Genomic DNA, 21888 nt, shown 5'->3' on the forward strand with positions numbered 1-21888 from the left:
GTTCTATGGATTACAGTATTTCTGAACTACCAAGGATTTGGGGTAGATATTATTTTAACAGACTAAAAAATCTTTCTGTAGATCATTTTGATAGTACTACTCAGAGTTATTTTTCCAAAGTTGGAAATTGCCTTAGAAAAGAGGTAGGATCAAATGTTATTTAATTAAAGTAATAATTTTAATCTTAATAACCCTCCAACATGTTGACATCATAATTTTTTCCTTTATTTTGGAGAATTCTTTTGTCATCTTGTATTTGAATTTAATTGTTATTACCTTTTATAAAGGTAATAAACCTTTTGTCATACAATTGCACAATAAAAATGAGTATGGCTATTCTGTTTCTGTTTGCATAATATTTTAAGTAAACTGGTAGTCAGTGTTCAGGAATCTTTTTAACCTCTCTTCAACAGAAATAGCTTAGAAAATAGTTCATCAGTTTTCCTGATAGGAAAAAAAGAGAAATGTATACACTTATAAATGAGCATAATCAAGAGAAAGACACAATAACCAGCAAAATGATCTCCAGTAAAAGACACAATAACCAGCAAAATGATTACCCCAAATAATCAAGAAACTTTAGACTTCCATGGTATACATCATCAAACAAAGGCTGAAATAAAGCTTCTTAATCAGTAACGCTTATGGCATCTTTTATTAAGTGAATCCCAAAGGGATGAATCTGACGAATCTCTGCATTTTGGAACCAGAAGTGCAGTCTAGACCACAGCACAGCAAGTTTTAAAGCTCAAAGTATAGGAGCAGAGTTACTGCAGAAGTCATTAGAGTTGAACAAGTCACAGAGTGTTGAGTGAGGAAGGAGCCAGTCTGGCGCTGTCATGGCTGGTGTGAAGGGTTCTCCACTATGGCTCAAGGCAAAGGCTCCTGGTGATGCACGGTTCATGTCAAGTCTATGTTTTATTTATTTTGGCTTCACTACATGATTCTGAGCCACAAGCTTTTGTTTCCTGGGGATTAGGCTAGGTAAAAATCTCAGCATTAGAGCCTGTATTCAGCATTCTGTACATTTGGTGAAACTTATCTGAGCTGGGATGAGAACAGAGTGACTGTCTCTAGCATCTGTGGACACATTCTAGTTGGGGCATAGCTTATAGGCTGTATCATGGCTCATAAGATGGTGGGAGGGGTGGTGGAAGCAGGTTGCTCTTACTGTCAGCTGCTTCCTTTGTTAATGTTTGAGCTGCCCATTTGAGTTTTCAGTATTTCCTCATCTCCAGCTCTAGTCTTGACAGTTAGTCGAGTAACCAACAGTGACAGCAATCAGGTTGGGTTTCTACCCCATTAGAAAACTGGTACAGAGGGAGAAGGTGAGGAAATCGGTGGGTTCTGCTGTTAGCACTAAACGCAAGTGGTCTAGAGACGCTTTCACTCACATTAAGGTCAAAAACAGATGAACATCAAATGCCCAAGAAATAGCAACATTGAGAAGAAACAAGGACATTGAGTGATTTTGCTGAAGAGTGTAGATTATCAGGTTTGTAAGAAGCCCAGCAAAACAAACTTATGGCCAGAAGAAGTTTTCCTACCACTGCACTGCACTTGGTAAAATTGCGAAATGTGGGGAATAAAAAAAAGCACAAGCACAGTATTGAAGATTGGGGCAAATCCTGAAGATGTTCACCAAGGAAAGGAATCTTGGCAAGATCCAGAGTGAGAAGGCAAGGGGAAGAGAAGGAGATGGTTAGAGCAGGGCTTCTAGGGCCCTGAGACCAACCGTGCCAAAACATTCTCTTCCCCAACAGATGAGCTGAATCAGAAGCTGAAGGTGAGGCCCAGCAGTCTATTACAAGCCCTCCAGGTGACTGCATGCTGACGGTTAAGAGCTGCAGGCTTTGCCATAGTTGAAAAGAAGTGTTTTAATATACAAATATCCCCCTAAGCTTTGAGATGCTCTTTTACCATCCTCCGTAAGTATAGAGATGTTTTGTATATGGTTTTTTGCAGGAACTGTTAAATGTCTGTATTTCCCATACTTTTCCCCTCAAGTTCCTAAAAGATCTGAAAATACTGAGAAAGGATGATGTGGAGAAAAATGCGGTTGAGGCCACTTTTAGATGGAAGGAAACAACCTTTTACAAGTAGATTAAAATTTAACAGTGGATTTTTAGTATGTGAGTGATAGTTGTTTTTCACAATTGACTGTAAAACATTTGTATGATATAATGCCATCAAAAAAGATGATACTTAGGTGTTGATGCACAGCATTATTGGAAAACAGTGAAAATTTTATTCCATTAATTATGTTTTTCTCATTAAAAAATAATGTGTCTTTTTAGAGTTAGTTTTCTCATCATGTAGTTTTCTACGTATATATGTGGGAACGGACATAAATTCAGACATATACACACACACACACAAACATACAACTCATAGAGTTTGATATCATAACTAATGTAAAATGTTGAATTCTGCAATTTATTATAGACATTTTCCTGTGTAACTAAAAGCTTTATAATATGGATATATCATAATTTACATAACTGCTGTTTCATTGTTGCACATTTCTTTGTATAATATAGAATTCTTTTAGAGAGCATTTGTGTGCATACTTTCCAGGTCAAAAACTCTTCCTAAGCTGCTTTCTAAAAAGACAGTTTCACTGTATTCTATCATAGATATACAATTATTCTTGTCTCGTTGTTCACTTGCCAGGCTTACATGTTGCAATTTTTATTTTTGCTATTTACAGATGGAATGTCATTGTGTTGGTTTGCATGTCTTAGATGGCTAATGAGACTGAAATGTAAAATTCTGTCTTCCCTACTTTTGTTTTTTAGGATTTTCTTCATGATTAACATTATATCTTTCATAAGGATTTTACTCTTATCCATCATATTGTAACAGATATTTTGATGTTTAGGCATTTACCTCCTAATTATATTGTTGATTTTTAATTCAGAGGAGTAAATTCTTTTGTTGTGATCAAACAATATCCTTTGATATTGATGATTTTGTGCAAAGAATGCTATGGGAAAATGGAATCTTATACTTACATTACCTGAATAGTAGATATCATTAGTAGTTTGATATTTAATCTGTGGCATATAGTTAGCTTTTATTTTTGGAATTTCACAGCTTTAAAGCTACAGCTAAAGAAAGGCAGATGGTTAACTTGTTTTCCACTTCCCTGCAAATATCCAAGACAGAAACCAATATTATCAGTCTCTAATGGAGGCTGGCAATGTCAAGATGGTTTGTGGCCATGTCAAGATGTTAAGTTTGTGTCCAGGTCATTGCTCATTAAAGATGCTGCTCTTTGGACCAACAGGAGACCCAGCAACAGGATCCTAATAATTTCTGATGCTACCTCACGTCCCTTCAGGACAGTGCAGAACATTTTGTTCTTTAGAAAATACTCAGGCCTCTTTCCTTGTTTCAGTACTTACCATTTGTTGTTTGTACTAGTGGACTGTAACTTTCGTTTTGTGATGATGAACACATAGAGGAAAGATTTAAAAATCATTGTGCAGTTGCTTCATCTGTGTCCCCATACTCCTCCGTTACTTATTTAATATGAACATATTGCTTTTCTCAGATATAAATTCTATTAATTCTGCTGCTGCTGCTGCTGCTAAATTGCTTCAGTCGTGTCCAACTCTGTGCGACCCCAAAGATGGCAGCCCACCAGGCTCCCCCGTCCCTGGGATTCTCCAGGCAAAACACTGGAGTGGGTTGCCATTTCCTTCTCCAATGCATGAAAGTGAAAAGTGAAAGTGAAGTCACTCAGTCGTGTCCGACTCTGTGCGACCCCATGGACTGTAGCCCACCAGGCTCCTCCATCCATGGGATTTTCTACTAATTTTCTATTAATTCTACTGATTAATTAATATTAATAAACATATTGTTAATAATTGACTCTTCCACAGTCATTTATTATTTTTGTGTCATTCCTTAATTTTCACCAATCATTAACTTCTTTTTTTCCTTCCTCATATTTTTTGTCTCCCTGAGATCTTCAGAATGTGAATCAGTCTCCATTCTGTTATGATGTTAATCATCTGCTTCTCATAAGATTCCTCTTTGGTGCCTTGTGCTTTCTGTTATGCTCTCATTGCTGTTGGTCTTCTATTATTTTAATTTCATTTTCTTCTACCCACCTCCACCATTTGCTACTGTCAGATAAAAAAGCTTGCCACATGAAATAAGCCTATGCTTCATATGCATGTATACATTTTACCAAAGCTGCTTGTAGACATCACTCCTACTCACACATATGAGATTGCAAATACCAGTCTCTTTGTAACTCAGCAATCATTTCTAAACATCTGGAGATATATTTCTTCCACATTAGTAAATGACTGTGCCAACTAATCCTCATCATTTGCCAAAGAACTCAGAGTTTTGCTACATTAATCTACCCAGTCGAACAATTCAGGAAAAATCAATTTTGTGACATGAAATTAAAAGATGTACTGCCCAAATTGTGGTGTCTCCAAAGTGGCATTTTTCTTTTTTGGCCAGACTGGAAACCCTTATCTGGCACAGTTTTAGCTGGGGTTTCCTGACTCCTTTACAAGCCATAAAAAGTTTTGTCAAATCAAAATAACTATGCATTTAATTACTATTTCCCAAATTTCCATTTTTGGGTGAAACAGATTTTTTCCCTTGTCAGACTATAGCCATAATTGCTTCATTGTCTAGTGTTAATTTGCATTTTAATTGAGCTTTAAACATTTAACCAGAGTATAGTCCAAAGGAGATTCTATAACCATCTCAAGAGTTATTTTTTATTGCTATTTTAGGAGCAGGGAAGTCTGCTTCCACCTTTGGGTGGGGAAAGAGCTGTAACCTTCAAAGCAGGCTCTTCAGGGCTGCGTTGAGAAAAATGGAACAGAAGTTAGGAATGGAGAAATTAGAAGAGACAGATGGTGAGAGATTATAATGATTTCTAGGATCACTCAAATTGTCTGAGTTTTATGCCAGAATTTTTTTATTAGTTAGGGCAGCATGTCATGCTTATTTTGAGTTCCCACCGACACATTTAATGCAGTTACACTGGACCTTCCATTCTGTTGTTTCTTTGAGTTTTTAAGGAATTTGAAGCAGCCTACATTGGACTTTGTCAGAGTTTCCAGCATCTGACAAATTTGAATGTTGTAAATGTTTCCTGAAGCATTTCTTTTAAACCACTCTGGGGAAAGACATGAAAGTAAGATGACTAGTTTTAGATTATCTGCGTTTAGAACTTTTAGTTGCAAAAATATAGTGATGGTGTCTTCAATGTGAAACAAGGGGAAGATTTTAGTAGGCATAGTAGCTGTTGATTCAAATACAATTATACATGTTCCTTCGCTGTTTTCTCTTAGGTGAATAAGCAGCTTTAGTTTATTATGAAAATTAGAAATCTCTAAGATGCATTTATAGAATGAATTCTCAAATATAAGGTACATCCATGGCATAATCTGGTGAGTATGAAATGCTCTGGTGAAATACTCATATCCCATTGCGATCCTCAGTGTTCCTGTTGCAATTATGGTTGGAGTGTCAAGAATAAAACCAATTAGACGTGTGACCGAAAGTAACGAAAATTCTGTATGTTCTTTGGAGAAAATATGAATGCTTCCTTGTAAATGAGAAACTTCAAAATGAAAGCACATAAAATACCAGCTGTAGTCTGCTCAGCATGACTCAAACTTCTTATTTTATTTTATTTACTTATTTTTGGCCGTGCCGTATCTTTGTTGCTGGGCAGGCTTTGTTGTTGCGGTGAATGGGGCTGCTCTCTAGTTGCAGTGGGCAGGCTTCTCACTGCAGTGGCTTCTCTTGTGGAGCGCAGGCTCTAAGACACGTGGGCTTCCATGACTGTGGCACGTGGGCTCGTTAGTTGTGGCTCCCAGTCTCTAGAGCACAGGCTCAGTAGTTGTGGTGCGTGGGCTTAGTTGCTCCACAGCATGTGGAATCTTCCCGAAGCAGGGATCAAACTTGTGTCCCTTGCACTGGCAGGTGCATTGTTTACCGTTGAGCCACCAGGGAAGCCCCAAACTTTTAAAAATAAACTTTTCTGAGTGCTAAGTTTTGAATTCCCTAACTACTTGAAACAAAGTACCCAGTTACATACAGGATTCCTTATAGTTAGGAAACTTCCTTTGTATATGTTTTACCAGTTGACAATTTGTAGCATAGTCTGTCCTATGTCAGTCAGTCAGTCAGTTCAGTCGCTCAGTCGTGTCTGACTCTTTGCAACCCCATGAATCGCAGCACGCCAGGCCTCCCTGTCCATCACCAACTCCCGGAGTTCACCCAAACTCTTGTCCATCGAGTCGGTGATGCCATCCAGCCATCTCATCCTCTGTCGTCTTTCTCCTCCTGCCCCCAATCCCTCCCAGCATCAGAGTCTTTTCCAATGAGTCAACTCTTAAAAGCTGTGCATTTAGTGCACTCCTCATTTTATTTTTGCTCTGTTTTGCTATGTATAGAGACATGAAGGGCCAAATAAAGCGTCTTGAAACTTTGCGGGGAGGGACAGCACAATTTGCACTTTAACAGGAATCCTTTACCCAAGGGTGAGGAAAATTCATACTTATGTAGAAGTTTGGGAGGTCAAAGTTAGAAGCTTCTTTCTGTTTGATGGTAAATGATCATTTAACCTCTTACTCTGTTTCATATAAGATAAAACAAATGAAAGGTCATCAGTATATGTCATCAGTGATATAATCCAAGAGGAAGATGAATTAGAGGGAAACTGGTTGGAAGTTTGAAATAAAGAAAAAAAAAATACATGGCCCTCTAGAACACAGGTTGGTGTCCTCTTCTAGAGCCCAGGTTGAGTATCTCAGGATAAGAGATGAGAGATCTCTAGGAATTAAAGTTCAGATCCAGGCTCACTGTAGGTAACCTGGGTGTGCAGGAGGAGCTGTATCATTTATTTAGTTTCTCAAATTGTATGTTCCTCAACTTCAAGTTAGTATGAAAGATCCTTGAAGAGTCTTCTTAGCAGGGATCCAAGATATAATATTAACATTGTAAGTTGGTTTTGAAATCACCCTTGAATGAAAGGACCCACCTATATAAGATCTTTCTCCTATTAAGTGGTAAAGGCAGGACTGAAATGGCCCCTCTTAAAAGTTGAGTGTTTATTCTGATTTTGTGAAATTTGTAAGTAGGTACTGTTGACTTAACCATTTATACTTTTAAGTTAGAGAAGTTTTCTACTACCTATGTTTTTTTAATATTATATCTGTAGTTTATACTTTGAAATAATTACCCAGTATTATTTTCCAGTTCATAATTGAGTAGTTAATCATTCAGTGCAATGACTTCTAGGATTTGCTTAAACCTTAGCATCATCTGCTGGATTCTTAAACTGCAGTAGAAAGCTAGTGTTATGTGAATAATTAATACATGTTCCACTCAAATATTAACTTTATTGGTATATTTAATAGGTTTGAGTCAATCTGCCTTTTTATTCCTTCCTCCCTCCAAAAAAGGCAAGATGTAACATGGAAAGAAATAAGTGATGCCCGTCAATCTTGTGGCTGTTTGTTAACACATTGTGTTGCGTGTTGGCTGACCACTGCCCCCCACATTGTCAGTTTTCTTCATTGTATAAATGGTAAAATAGTCGATTTAAAATTTTCTGTAATATGGGATCCTTCTCTATTTTTTAAATTATTGTTGTGAAGTTAGTCCAGATTATATGGTCCTTAAACTTAGGCAACACAAAAATAGACGCTTTAGCTGGCATGGTCAGGTACGGGTGGAAGTTGGAAGCAAATTTTAGGATTCTACCTCCCCTTAGCTGTGTGATACAAGCATTAACTTCCACCAACTAGGATCCGGTTTCTTCATCCATTTAAAGGGAAACAGATTTTTGTCTAAAACGTCTCAAAATCCGGATATTAAGTACTGCACAAGTGTTCAGTGATTTCAATAAAACTGTTCTTGTGTCAAAAAAAAAAAAAAAAAATACATGGAGTAGTTTTTGTCAGCAGCCCTTGAGCAAACACAGCAGTGTTTTATCAGACCAAAGGTTGCAGAGGTTTAAAAAGACCCCTTCCCACTGGAATCTCTCAGTCACATCTAGAAATGTAGTTTCACTTAATCAAAATTTTATATAGCTTCGGGCCTAACATTGATGCTAAACAAGTTCTTATGAATCCGATTAATGGATGCACTCTTAGGGTGCTTAAGGCATCAGAAATGAGGTATTAAGAGTCAGAATCCTCCCTCTAGGAGCTTACACAGAAAAGCAGCACACAAATAGCAATGATATCAGAAATTATTGAGAGGGGTTGGTGGATGAGGGGAATAGAGAATCACTGATTTAAGAATGCAGTCATTTAAAGCCATTTTAGAACTTTGAAGGATATCAGTGATAGAAAAGCCCGGGGAGAGGACAAAAAGCTTCTGCTTAGGGTGGGAGAAGGAGGCAAGATTAGAAATTGCTATAAGAAGGAAGTAACATTTGAGCTGAGTAGGAATTTTATATTCAGAAATGTGAATGTGTGTGTATAGAGAAAAGGAACAGTAGTCCATTCCAGATTGAGGGAATGTAGGTTATTAAATTTTCCATTCTACATTTATTGATCGCCTCCTATGTAACAGACCTTAAACTAAGTGTTGGGAACACAGGATACATAAAGAAATGTAGTTCTTATCTTTGAAGAGCTGCCCACAGTTGGAGAAGCACTCATTTGCAGAAGCAGTATAGTCAGGTGTGTGCTAGAGGCGGATCCTGGCGCCCTAAGACCTGCAGGAGTGCCTCCCCTCCACAGTAGCAGCGGCGTGTTGTTGATGTTGTTCAGTAGCTCAGTCATGTCTGACTCTTTATGACCCCCTCGACTACAGCACACCAGGCTTCCCTGTCCTTCATCATCTCCTGAACTTTGCTCAAACTCATGTCCTTTGAGTCAGGGATGCCATCCAACCATCTTGTCCTCTGTCATCCCCTTCTTCTCCTGCCTTCAGTGTTTCCCAGCATCAGAGTCTTTTCCAATGAGTCGGCTCTTTGCATCAGGTGGCCAAAGTGTTGGAACTTCAGCTTCAGCATCAGTCCTTCCAATTAACATTCAGGATTGATTTTCTTTAGGATTGACTGGTTTGATCTCCTTGCTGTCCAAGGGACTCTCAAGAGTCTTCTCCAACACCACCGTTCAAAAGCATCAGTTCTTTGGCACTGAGCCTTCTTATGGTCCAACTCTCACATCCATACATGACTACTGGAAAAACTATTGCTTTGACTAGACGGAACTTTGTCGGCAAAGTAATGTCTCTGCTTTTGAATATGCTATCTAGGTTTGTCATAACTTTTCTTCCAAGGAGCAAGCGTCTTAATGTCATGGCTGCAGTCACCATCTGCAGTGATTTTGAAGCCCAGGAAAATCAACTCTGTCACTGTTTCCATGTTTCTCCATTTATTTGCTATGAAGTGACCACAATTGCAGAAAACTAACCAAACTGATTACATGCATCACAACCTTGTCTAACTCAATGAAACTATGAGCCATGCTGTGTAGGGCCACCCAAGATGGACGGGTCATGGTGGAGAGTTCTGATAAAACGTGCTCCACTGGAGAAAGCAATGGCAAACCATTTCAGTTTTCTTGCCTTGAGGATACTGCATGAACAGTGTGTAAGGCAGCAGAGTGGGCGGGGCTCATTCTCCAGGCTCCTCAGCCCGGCTGAAGCTGGGTGAACTCCACCATCCAGCAGAGGGCGCGTTTTGTCTTTTTCTTAGACAAGTTGTTGACTATTTCTCTTCCCTCTAGACCATTTTGGTGGCTTAGATGGTAAAGTGTCTGCCTACAATGCAAGAGACCCGGGTTCAATCCCCGAGTCAGGAAGATCCCCTGGAGAAGGAAATGGCAATCCACTTCAGTACTATTGCCTGGAAAATCCCATGGACAGAGGAGCCTGGTAGGCTACATATAGTCCATGGGGTCGCAAAGAGTCGGACACGATGGAGCGACTTCACTTCACTGTTTGTGGAGGCCACAAAGTTAGGTTCTATCATCTTTTGTAGTATCTAGAAAATGCCTTGCACACACAGCTGGCATTAAAGAGTTTCAGTTCAGTTCAGTCGCTCAGTTGTGTCCGACTCTTTGCGACCCCATGAATCGCAGCACGCCAGGCCTCCCTGTCCATCACCAACTCCCGGAGTTCACTCAGACTCATGTCCATCAAGTCAGTGATGCCATCCAGCCATCTCATCCTCTGTTGTCCCCTGCTCCTCCTGCCCCAATCCCTCCCCATGTGAGAGTCTTTTCCAATGAGTCAACTCTTCGCATGAGGTGGCCAAAGTACTGGAGTTTCAGCTTTAGCATCATTCCTTCCAAAGAACACCCAGGACTGATCTCCTTCAGAATGGACTGGTTGGATCTCCTTGCAGTCCAAGACTGCAAGTCCAAGACTCTCAAGAGTCTTCTCCAACACCACAGTTCAAAAGCATCAATTCTTCGGCGCTCAGCGTTCTTCACAGTCCGACTCTCACATCCATACATGACCACTGGAAAAACCATAGCCTTGACTAGATGGACCATTGTTGGCAAAGAAATGTCTCTGCTTTTCAATATGCTGTCTAGGTTGGTCATAACTTTTCTTCCAAGGAGTAAGCGTCTTTTAATTTCATGGTTTGGGGATGTAATTAAGTTTTGTATTTATTGGAAAATAAAACATACTGGGTGAAAGGTATGCCTATGAGAAAAAGCATCCTATTTCTGTAAGTTGTCAGCCTTACTAACCCAGCCTTTTACAATTTTTACGGCTCAGGTTAGTGTTGTGTTGAACACAGCTTAGACCCTTGATACTATTTTTTGAACTATGAGGACTTTTCAGGCCGTTTAATGTTCTCTTCTCTTTATGACTAAGCTTTTTCTTATTGAGGGTGAGAAACTTGAACATCAACAAGCCATTCTGCTCATTTGTTTTAAAAAATGTTCTTGTTTAAAAAGTCACCTTTTACCCTGATTTCACATTCAATTTACATTCATCCTTACCTATAAGACACAAAGTCAATATTCCCAGATTGTTTAGGAGGCTTCTTATTTTTCTCAGCTGTAAACTCAATTACCTTTCAAATGATTTTATAGCTGACAGTAAATGGTCCATGAAGTTTTTGAATAAAAACGAGGGCAAACATTTCATGCTTAAATAGCTGTAATGGTAGTTGCTGTAATAGACTGCAGTTTCAGAAATAACCAGTGTTGAATCACTTAGTGGCTGTATGATATTACCGTATAGTTTCCACTAAGATATCGTTTGCAGGGGTTTGGACGCACTTCTTACTATAGTTGGTAATTTATGATGTTTTATTTTATGTAAACAAGTTTCTGTATATCTTTTGATTATGAATGTTACGGAGATGATGTATCAGAAAAAAAGAGCTGTGGCAGCTTCATCATTGTCATAAGTGGTCTTTGAACATATTGTTTTTTCCTTTAGAAAACTATTACTTAAATATTTATAATGGCTTGTCACATTTCATGGGAATAGCATATCCCTATAAGTTCCTTTCAGGGTGTGTATAAATCTCCTCTGTCTCTTTGGAAACAGACTATTTCTACAAGTTCTTAAATTATTCCTTATGGCACTTATGAAAATTATCATGTGTTGAGGGTTGTTGTGACAGATTGACTACAGTCACATCCCAACTCCTGGTGAAGGGAATGGGCTAGTATCAAATGGTGTCTTCTTTATCTGAAGTTGTCTGACCAAAATGCTTTCAATGTCGTTATGGTTGTTCAGTTACTCAGTTGTGTCCAGTTCTTTGCGACCCCACGGACTGCAGCACGCCAGGCTTCCCTGTCCATCACCAACTCCCAGAGCTTGCTCAAACTCATGTCCATTGAGTTGGTGATGCCATCCAACCATCTTGTCCTCTGTTGCCCCCTTCTCCACCAGCCCCCAATCTTTCCCAGCATCAGTGTTTTCTAATAAGTTGATTCTTTGCATCAAGTGGCCAAGTAGTGGAGTTTCAGCTGAAGCATCAGTCCTTCCAATGAATATTCAGGGTTGATTTCCTACAATGGGCTCTAAGAATCTTCTCCAGCACCACAATTCAAAAGCATCACTTCTTCAGCACTCAGCCTTCTTTATGGTTCAGCTCTCACATCCATACGTGACTACTGGAAAAACCATAGCTTTGACTACATGAACATTTGTCAGCAAAGTGATATCTTTGCTTGTTAATGCAGTGTCTAGGTTTGTCATAACTGTTGTCAAGCTATGACAAATGTCTTCATTGGCACCATCTATTTCTTCAAAGTTCTGTATTTGATCAGAGACCCTGAAATCACTCTGTGCCTTTTACATGTGCACTATGAGATGTTTCAAAATGCTTTTCAAACCTGGGAATCTGCTTATTGCATTGATATGGCTCTATAAGCATGCAAAGCCAGTCGTGTGTGCTGCTGGACTTTATTTATGAGCACCACTCACGTGTGAAATTTTGTACAAATAGACCTGAAAGGAATGCTCAAGGTCATTTTTGCTGCAACTAGTAGTGATGACATCGAGGTGCTGTGGGCACCATGTCACTCTGCAAACTTGTGTGAAGTGCGCTGGGCCTGGTCAGGTAGCATCTCTTTGTTTTCACGTCATTAGAGTTGCATCACATAAGCTCTTGCTGCAAGAGAAGCAATGAAGTTGAGGTCTTCCTCGACTACTCCTTTGCTGTCTTGATTTTCTGAAATTTACTTTTCTTGTTCTTAAATACCAGATGAAATTCGTTATTTCCTTCTCTGTAATCTTTGGTTATATATGTCTATTTTGATTAAGATGGTTTTCTAGGTGTAGAGAGGAACTTGAGTCATTGGTCTTATTTTTTTTTTCTTTTCTAAATAGCATAGCACAGTGCATGTGCTCAGTCATGTCCAACTCTTCACGACCCCATGGACTTTAGCCTGCCAGGCTCCTCTGTTCATGGGATTTTCCAGACAAGAATACTGGAGTGGGTTGCCATTTCCTCCTCCAGGGGATCTTCCCAACCCAGGGATTGAACCCACATCCCCAGTGTCTCCTGTGTTGTAGGTGAATTCTTTATCGCTGATTCACTGGGGAAGCTCTTTTCTAAATAAATAGGTCTTTACAAAAAGTCACAAGCTTAACTTTAGTGACAATAGAGTCCCTTTTATCCCATCTTCCTTTAATAAGCTAGATGGATTAACTGACACTATGTCCTCCATAAAGCTTAAACACCACCTGTGACATTCTAGAAGGCTGTTCACTGTTTCTTGTGGTGCCCCTTATAGTGGTGTATGTCACCAAGAGTCCCAGATCTGTATGTGACAGTTTTACTTGCGATTTTATTATATAATGTTATTAATTAGTCTGTAAATGAGCATATCATCTACAAGTAAAGAGAAATATTTATATGAAAACTAAAATAGACTGCTAGTCAATTTGCTAAAGCAAAAGGGGAGAAAGGTAAGTGGCTAAGAACCCTAGAATGATTCTTAACTCAGATTGCTTCTCAAGTGTTTTTGATTTTCTCACTTTAAAGAAATAAAACTTGAAAGCATAGATGATGCATATGAAAGTGCTTTGAATAGAGGTAGAAATAATGATAAAGTTCCCAAATTGGAATATTTTGTACTTTTGCATGATCATTTTAATGGAAATTTGTCTCCTGTGACAAATTGCAGGTTTACCATATTGATTTGCTGTACCTTAACTCATCTTTCCATCCGTTGCTCTAGCCCTTATAGATGGTACTATGCATTTTAACGTTCAGATGGGCCTACATCGTATTTATTCAGCTGATTTCTTAGAATTGGCTGAACATGGGACAGATTTTTCTTTTCCAGTAGTGAGCTTGGTTCTGTGCATGTGCAATTCATGTAGTCCTGGCCTGCCTTTTCATCTTCTGCAGATGGTCACTCATAGAACTTCTAGTATTTCTCTCAAATATAACAGTCAGGGATGGAATATTCAGACAGTGTGGCCACCCTGGGAGACATGGCACATTTTGCAGATCCTGGTGTGATATACAACCATCAACCCAAGTCTTTTATGTATTTTTTTATATATTGTAACTCCCATGAGGTAACGCATTAAGCTACATTAAGCCTCATAAAGAGAAATCTGAGTTCATGATGTGTAACTTCTCAGTAATGGTAATTAGTATAATCTGCTTCTTGAATTTGCTGATATTTGAAAAAAATGTTACCAGTTCTCTAATTTCCACTTAAATATTTAAGACCAAGAAGTTTTTAGCAGAACACTTAGTACCTCTCACAAAACTTCGTAAGTGGCTTTGATTGTATTCTGAATTATATCATGTGTTCAGGAGCAGACAGCTCATGAAACCAAGAGTATAAACATAATTTACAACACTTTATAAGATGAAAGTATATTCAGAATTTCAAAGTAGGAGTAAAAACAAGTTGAAATTTTTGCAGAGTTAAATATCTCATATATATTAACCAAATTTTGTGGGAAAATATCTATACGTAAAATAGGAAAAAAGATGAATAGGACTCCTAATACAAGAGAGGGAGAATATATTAGGAAGTAACCCCTGCCCCCCACCCCACCACATGTTGGTATCAGTGAACATATGGGTGTGAGATGTAGATAATGTTAGAAAATATGGTGATCTAGTACATATTACTCATAATTATAGTCAGAAATATCACTGTCCTCATCACTAATTGATAAAATAAATAGACAAGTTCAGTAGATAGAAGATTTGAAAAACACCATTAACTTGACCTATTTTCATTTTTAGAGCACTCCACCCAACAACAGCAGAACATACATTCTTTTCAAATGTATGAAAAATATTTGCCAAGATAAATTATATTTTGGGTCATAGAAGTAAGTTTCAATATGTTTAAAGTTATTACAGAGTATGTTCTCTAACCACAGTGAAATTAAAGGAAAATCAATCACAAAAAAATGTCTGGAAGTCCCCAAATATCTGGACACCAAATAGCATACTTCTGAATAATGTCTGTGTAGTGGGTTGCTCTGTGGTTCCCAAAATGATATGTCCATGTGTTAATCTCTGGAGGCTGTGAATATGATCTTCTTTGGGGAAAGGATATTTGCATATGTAATTAAGTTAAGGATTTTGAGATGAGATAATCTTGGATTATCTATGTGGGTCCTAAGCCAATGAAAGATATCCTTATAAAAGAAAGGAAAGAAGAACACACAGGCATAGAGGAGAAGACCATGTGAAGATAGAGGCAGAGATTGGAGTTAAAGAGCAATAAGCCACATAACACTTGGAGCCAACAGAAGCTGGAAGAGGCAAGAGATGGAAGTGCTAGCCCTCTAATGTTGGACTCCTACACTCTGGAACTGTGAGAAAATAGGGTTTTTTGGTTTGTTTTAAGATACATGGTTTGTGATAATTAATTGAGGTAGCTATAGGAAAGTAATACACTATGGATCAAAACAAATGTAAAGGGAGAGTAGAAAGAATTTAAAATGAAATGAAAGTGTATACACAATATATCAAAATTTGTTGTATGTTCTTGGAGCAGTACTTAGGGAAAAATCTATAGCACTAGATGCTGCTAGAAGAAAGGTCTGAAAACAATGACTTCAATTTCTATCTTAAACTAAAAAAGGGTAAATTAAAACCAAAATAAAGAAAAAAAAGGAATGATAAATATCAAAACAGAAACCAAGAGTATAGAAAACAGAAAAACAATGGGAAATCAATGAAAACAAAAATTTATTCTTTGAGGAGATCAATAGTGTGGCTCAGGGGGAAAAAGAGAAGACACAAATTACTAGTATCAGGAATGAGAAAAGTGACATAATGACAGATTCAACAGCTATTAGCAGAGAATAAGGAGATGTAAAGGATAATAAAGAAGTCAGTTGTTTCTCTGCTGTCTTTTCCTAGCCTCAGCCTTCAGACAGCTCCTGCCTTTCTCTCAGGGAAGGCCTGTGTGCCTCTGGGTCAGGGCTGCAGCCTCCCTCTGTGATGAAGTTTTGTGGGATCTAATCCATCCCTCCAGCTCACAGGTAGTGTTTAACAGTTTTACAAGTTAAGCTGCTTTCTCCATACTCCTACTGATAGCGTATTTGCTCTTCTTCCCTTTAAACCAGAAGTAAAAGAAGTAATGGGTCTCTTAAACCAGGGGTAAAAGAAGTAATGGGTCTCTTCTTTGCTAGGAGGGATGCCTTCCTTTCTGGAATTTAATTCATTTAGCTTTCTTTGTATTCTTAGTTCTCTGAGGATTAAAACAGACAAAGAAACATGGTTTTGGAACTTTTTTGACTTGTTCTTGATGTGAAGTTAGGAGGGATGGGCTGTCATAAAAAAATAACACAGACTGTAGCTTAAACCACAAAAATTCTAGAAGCTAGAAGTTCAAGATCAAGGTATGTTTGTTTCGAGGCCTCTCTCCTGGGCCTGCAGATGGCCACCTTCTCACTGTGTCCTCACATGTTGTCACCTTGTTTCCTAATTCCCTCTTCTTTTAAGAAAACCAGTCATATTATAGTAGGACACACACTAGCAACCCTTTGAATTAGATCTACAAAGGCAGTCTCCAAATTCAGTCACATTCTGAGGGACTGGAGATTAGGGAAAGCATCAGCATATGAATTTTATGGGGCACAATTTCAGTCAGTTCAGTCCCTCAGTTGTGTCCGACTCTTTCCTACCACATGGAATGCAGCACCCCAGGCTTCCCTGTCCATCACAAAATCCCAGAGCTTGCTTAAACTCACGTCCATTGAATCGGTGATGCCATCTAACCATCTCACCCTCTGTCATCCCCTTCTCTTCCTGCCTTCAATCTTTCCCAGCATCAGGGTCTTTTCCAGTGAGTCAGTTCTTCGCATCAAGTGGTCAGAATATTGGAGCTTCAACTTCAGCATCAGTCCTTCCAATGAATATTCAGGACTGATTTCCTTTAGGATTGACAGGTTTCATCTGCTTGCAGACCAAGGGACTCTCAAGAGTCTTCTCCAACACCACAGTTTAAAAGCATCAATTTTTCAGTGCTCAACTTTCTTTATAGTCCAACTCTCACATCCATACATGACTACTGGAAAAACCATAGCTTTGACCAGACAAACCTTTGTCAGCAATATCTCTGCTTTTTAATATGCTGTCTAGGTTCCTCCTTTTCTTCCAAGGAGCAAGCATCTTTTAATTTCATGGCTGCAGTCATCATCTGCAGTGATTTTGGAGCCCAAAGAAATAAAATCTGTCACTGTTTCCATTGTTTCCTCCATCTATTTGCCATGAAATGCTGGGACCAGATGCCATGATCTTAGTTTTTTGAATGTTGAGTTTTAAGCCAGCTTTTTCACTCTCCTCTTTCACTTTCATCAAGAGGCTTTTTAGTTCTTTGCTTTCTGCCATAAGGGTGGTGTCATCTGCATATTTGAAGTTACTGATATTTCTCCCAGCATTCTTGATTCCACCTTGTGCTTCATCCAGCTTGGTATTTCGCATCATGTACTCTGCATATAAGTTAATAAGCAGGGTGACAATATACAGTCTTAACATCCTCCTTTCCCAATTAGAAACCAGTCTGCTGTTCCATGCCCAGTTCTGACTGTTGCTTCTTGACCTGCATATATATTTCTCAGGAGGCAGGTAAGGTATAAGTTCTGACAAAATATGGTCCACTGCAGAAGGGAATGGCAAACCATTTCAGTATTCTTACCTTGAGAATCCCATGAACAGTATGAAAAGGCAAAATGATAGGATACTGAAAGAGGAACTCCCCAGGTCAGTAGGTGCCCAATATGCTACTGGAGATCAGTGGAGAAATAATTCCAGAAAGAATGAAGGGATGGAGCCAATACCCATTTGTGGATGTGACTGGTGATAGAAGCAAGGTCTGATGCTATAAAGAGCAATATTGCATAGGAACCTGGAATGTTAGGTCTATGAATCAGGCAAATTGGAAGTGGTCAAACAGGAGATGGCAAGAGTAAACATCAACATTCTAGGAATCAGTGAACTAAAATGGACTAGAATGGGTGCATTTAACTCAGATGACCATTATATCTACTATTGTGGGCAGGAATCCCTTAGAAGAAATGAAGCAGCCATCATAGTCAACAAAAGAGTCCAAAATGCAGTACTTTGATGTAATCTCAAAAACGACAGAATGATCTCTGTTCATTTCCCAGGCAAACCATTCAATATCACAGTAATCCAAGTCTATGCCCCAACCAGTAACGCTGAAGAAACTGAAGTTGAATGGTTCTATGAAGACCTACGATACCTTTTAGAACTAACACTCAAAAAAGATGTCCTTTTCATTTTGGGGGACTGGAATGCAAAAGTAGGAAGTCAAGAAACACCTGGAGTGGCAGGCAAATTTGGCCTTGGAGTACAGAATGAAGCAGGGCAAAGACTAATAGAGTTTTGCCAAGAGAACACACTGGTCATAGCAAACACCTTCTTCCAACAACACAAGAGAAGACTCTACACATGGACATCACCAGAAAGCCAGCACTGAAATCAGATTGATTATATTCTTTGCAGCCAAAGATGGAGAAGCTCTATACAGTTAGCAAAAAGAAGACCAGGAGCTGGCTATGGCTCAGATGATGACTACTTATTGCCAAATTCAGACTTGAAGAAAGTAGGAAAACCACTAGACCATTCATGTATGACCTAAATCAAATCCCTTATGATTATACAGTGGGAGTGAGAAATAGATTTAAGGAACTAGATCTATAGAGTGCCTGATGAACTATGGGTGGAGGTTCATGACATTGTACAGGAGACAGGGATCAAGACTATCCCCAAGAAAAACAATTGCAAAAAACAAAATGGCTATCTAAAGAGGCCTTACAAATAGCTGTGAAAAGAAGAGAAGCGAAAAGCAAAGGAGAAAAGAAAAGATATACCCATTTAAATGTAGAATTCCAAAGAATAGCAAGGATATATAAAGAATAGCAAAGCCTTCCTCAGTGATCAGTGCAAAGAAATAGAGAAAAAAAATAGAATGGGAAAGACTAGAGATCTCTTCAACAAAATTAGAGGTATCAAGGGAACATTTCATGCAAAGATGGGCTCAATAAAGGACAGAAATCGTATGGACCTAACAGAAGCAGAAGATTTTAAGAAAAGATGGCAAGAATACACAGAAGAACTGTATAAAAAAGATCTTCATGACCCAGATAATCACAATTCTGTAATCACTCACCTAGAGCGAAACAACCTGGAATGTGAAATCAAGTGGGCCTTAGGAAACATCACTACAAACAAAGATAGTGGAGGTGATGGAATCCCAGTTGAGCTATTCCAAATCCTGAAAGATGATGCTGTGAAAGTGCTGCATTCAATATGCCAGCAAATTTGGAAAACTCAGCAGTGGCCACAGGACTGGAAAAGGTCAGTTTTCATTCCAATCCCAAAGAAAGGCAATGCCAAAGAATGCTCAAACTACCGCACAATTGCACTCATCTCACATGCTAGCAACTGCTACTGCTAAGTCACTTCAGTCATGTCCGACTCTGTGCGACCCCATAGATGGAAGCCCACCAGGCTCTCCCATCCCTGGGATTCTCCAGGCAAGAACACTGGAGTGGGTTGCCATTTCCTCCTCCAATGCATGAAAGTGAAAAGTGAAAGTGAAGATGCTCAGTCGTGTCTGACTCTTAGCGACCCCATGGACTGCAGCCCACCAGGCTCCTCCATCCATGGGATTTTCCAGGCAAGAGTGCTGGAGTGGGGTGTGATGCTCAAAATTCTGTAAGTCAGGCTTCAGCAAAATGTGAACCATGAACTTCCAGATGTTCAAGCTGGATTTAGAAAAGGCAGAGGAACCAGAGATCAAATTGCCAATATCTGCTGGATCATAGTAAAAGCAAGAGAATTCCAGAAAAACATCTACTTCTGCTTTATTGACTATGCCAAAGCCTTTGACTGTGTGGATCACAACAATCTTTGGAAAATTCTGAGATGGGAATAATAGACCACCTTACTTTCAGTTCTGGTGGCTCAGGAAAGCATCTGCCTGCAGTGCGGGAGACCCAGGTTCGATCCCTGGGTTGGGAAGAGCCCCTGGAGAAGGAAATGGCAACCCATTCCAGTACTCTTGCCTGGAAAATTCCATGGACTGAGGAGTCTGGCGGGCTACAGTCCATGGGGTGGTAAAGAGTCGGACACGACTGAGCGACTTCACTTTACCTTCAGTTCAGTTCAGTTCGGTCGCTCAAGTCAAGTCTAACTTTGCAACCCCATGGACTGCAGCATACCGGTCCTCCCTGTCCATCACCAACTACAGGAGTCCACTCAAAATCATGTACATTGAGTCGGTGATGCCATCCAACCATCTCATCCTCTGTCATCCCCTTCTCCTCTGGCCTTCAATCTTACCCAGCATCAGGGTATTTTCCAATGAGTCGGTTCCTCACATCAGGGGGCCAAAGTATTGGAGTTTCAGCTTCAGAATCAGTTCTTCCAATGAATATGCAGGACTGATTTCCTTTAGGATTGACTGGTTGGATCTCCTTGCTGTCCAAGGGACTCTCAAGAGTCTTCTCCAACACCACAGCTCAAAAGCATCAATTCTTTGGCATTCAGTTTTGTTTATAGTCCAACTCTCACATCCATACATGACCACTGGAAAAACCATTGCTTTGACTAGATGGACCTTGGTTGGCAAAGTAATGTCTCTGCTTTTTAACGTGCTGCCTAGGTTGGTCATAACTTTTCTTCCAAAGAGCAAGCGTCTGTTAATTTCATGGCTGCAATCGCCATCTGCAGTGATTTTGAAGCCCCCCAAAATAAAGTCAGCCACTGTTTCCACTGTTTCCCCATCTATTTGCCATGAAGTGATGGGACCAGATGCCATGATCTTACTTTTCTGAATGTTGAGCTTTAAACAACTTTTTCACTCTCCACTTTCACTTTCATCAAGAGGCTCTTTACTTCTTCTTCACTTTCTGCCATAAGGGTGGTGTCATCTGCATATCTGAGGTTATTGATATTTCTCCCAGCAATCTTGATTCCAGGTTGTGCTTCATCCAGCCCAGCATTTCTCATGGTGTGCTCTGCATATAAGTTAAATAAGCAGGGTGACAATATACAGCCTTGACGTACTCCTTTTCCTATTTGGAACCAGTCTGTTGTTCCATGTCCAGTTCTAACTGTGGCTTCCTGACCTGCATACAGATTTCTCAAGAGGCAGGTCAGCTGGTCTGTTATTCCCATCTCTTTCAGAATTTTCCACCATTTATTATGATCCAAACAGTCAAAGGCTTTGGCATTGTCAATAAAGCAGAAATAGATGTTTTTCTGGAACTCTCTTGCATTTTCAATAATCCAGCAGATGTTGGCAATCTGATCTCTGGTTCCTCTACCTTTTCTAAATCCAGCTTGAACATCTGGAAGTTCACAGTTCACGTATTGCTGAAGCCTGGCTTGGAGACTTTTAAGCATCACTTTGCTAGCATGTGAGATGAGTGCAATTGTGCAGTAGTTTGAGCATTCTTTGGCATTGGCTTTCTTTGGGATTGGAATGAAAACTGACCTTTTCCAGTCCTGTGGCCACTGCTGAGTTTTCCAAATTTGCTGGCATATTGAATGCAGCACTTTCACAGCATCATCTTTTAGAATTTGAAATAGCTCAACTGGAATTCCATCACTCCGACTAGCTTTATTCGTAGTGATTCTTACTAAGGCCCACTTGACTTTGCATTCCAGGATATCTTGCTCTAGGTGAGTGATCACACCATCACGGTTATCTGAGTCATGAATTTCTTTTTTGTGGATACAATTTAGCCCATAACATTCTGCATGATCTGCCCTTTCATTACTTCTCTGACCTCAGATCCTTCTAGTCTAGCCCCTGGAATCTGTTGAGCCATATCTGCCTTGCTGCGAATCTTAGAACATGTCAGGCATGTTTTCATTCAAGGGCATTTTCTCTGGCAGTAAGTCCACCTGGGGTAGATTTCCTCTCAAGATTTTCCACTTGGTTCATTATGTCATCT

The 21888-nt window shown here is 39.4% G+C and overlaps 1 protein-coding gene across 9 annotated transcripts in view; it reads left to right on the plus strand.

Annotated features, from left to right (window-relative positions):
• Nucleotides 1–21888, plus strand: part of PDE4D (phosphodiesterase 4D) — a 1602952-nt gene that overhangs the window by 216256 nt on the left and 1364808 nt on the right. Inside the window, exon 1 of one of the 9 annotated variants that reach the window (XM_070774937.1) lies at nt 1764–1928. The exons of the other annotated variants lie outside the window; for them this stretch is intronic. The gene's annotated coding sequence lies outside the window, so the exon portion shown is untranslated. Of the gene's footprint in view, nt 1–1763; nt 1929–21888 lie in introns of those variants that run through there. 9 annotated transcript variants of the gene reach the window in all.

This window comes from Bos indicus, chromosome 20, assembly GCF_029378745.1.
Source record: "Bos indicus isolate NIAB-ARS_2022 breed Sahiwal x Tharparkar chromosome 20, NIAB-ARS_B.indTharparkar_mat_pri_1.0, whole genome shotgun sequence".
NCBI classification, from domain to species: Eukaryota; Metazoa; Chordata; class Mammalia; order Artiodactyla; family Bovidae; genus Bos; species Bos indicus.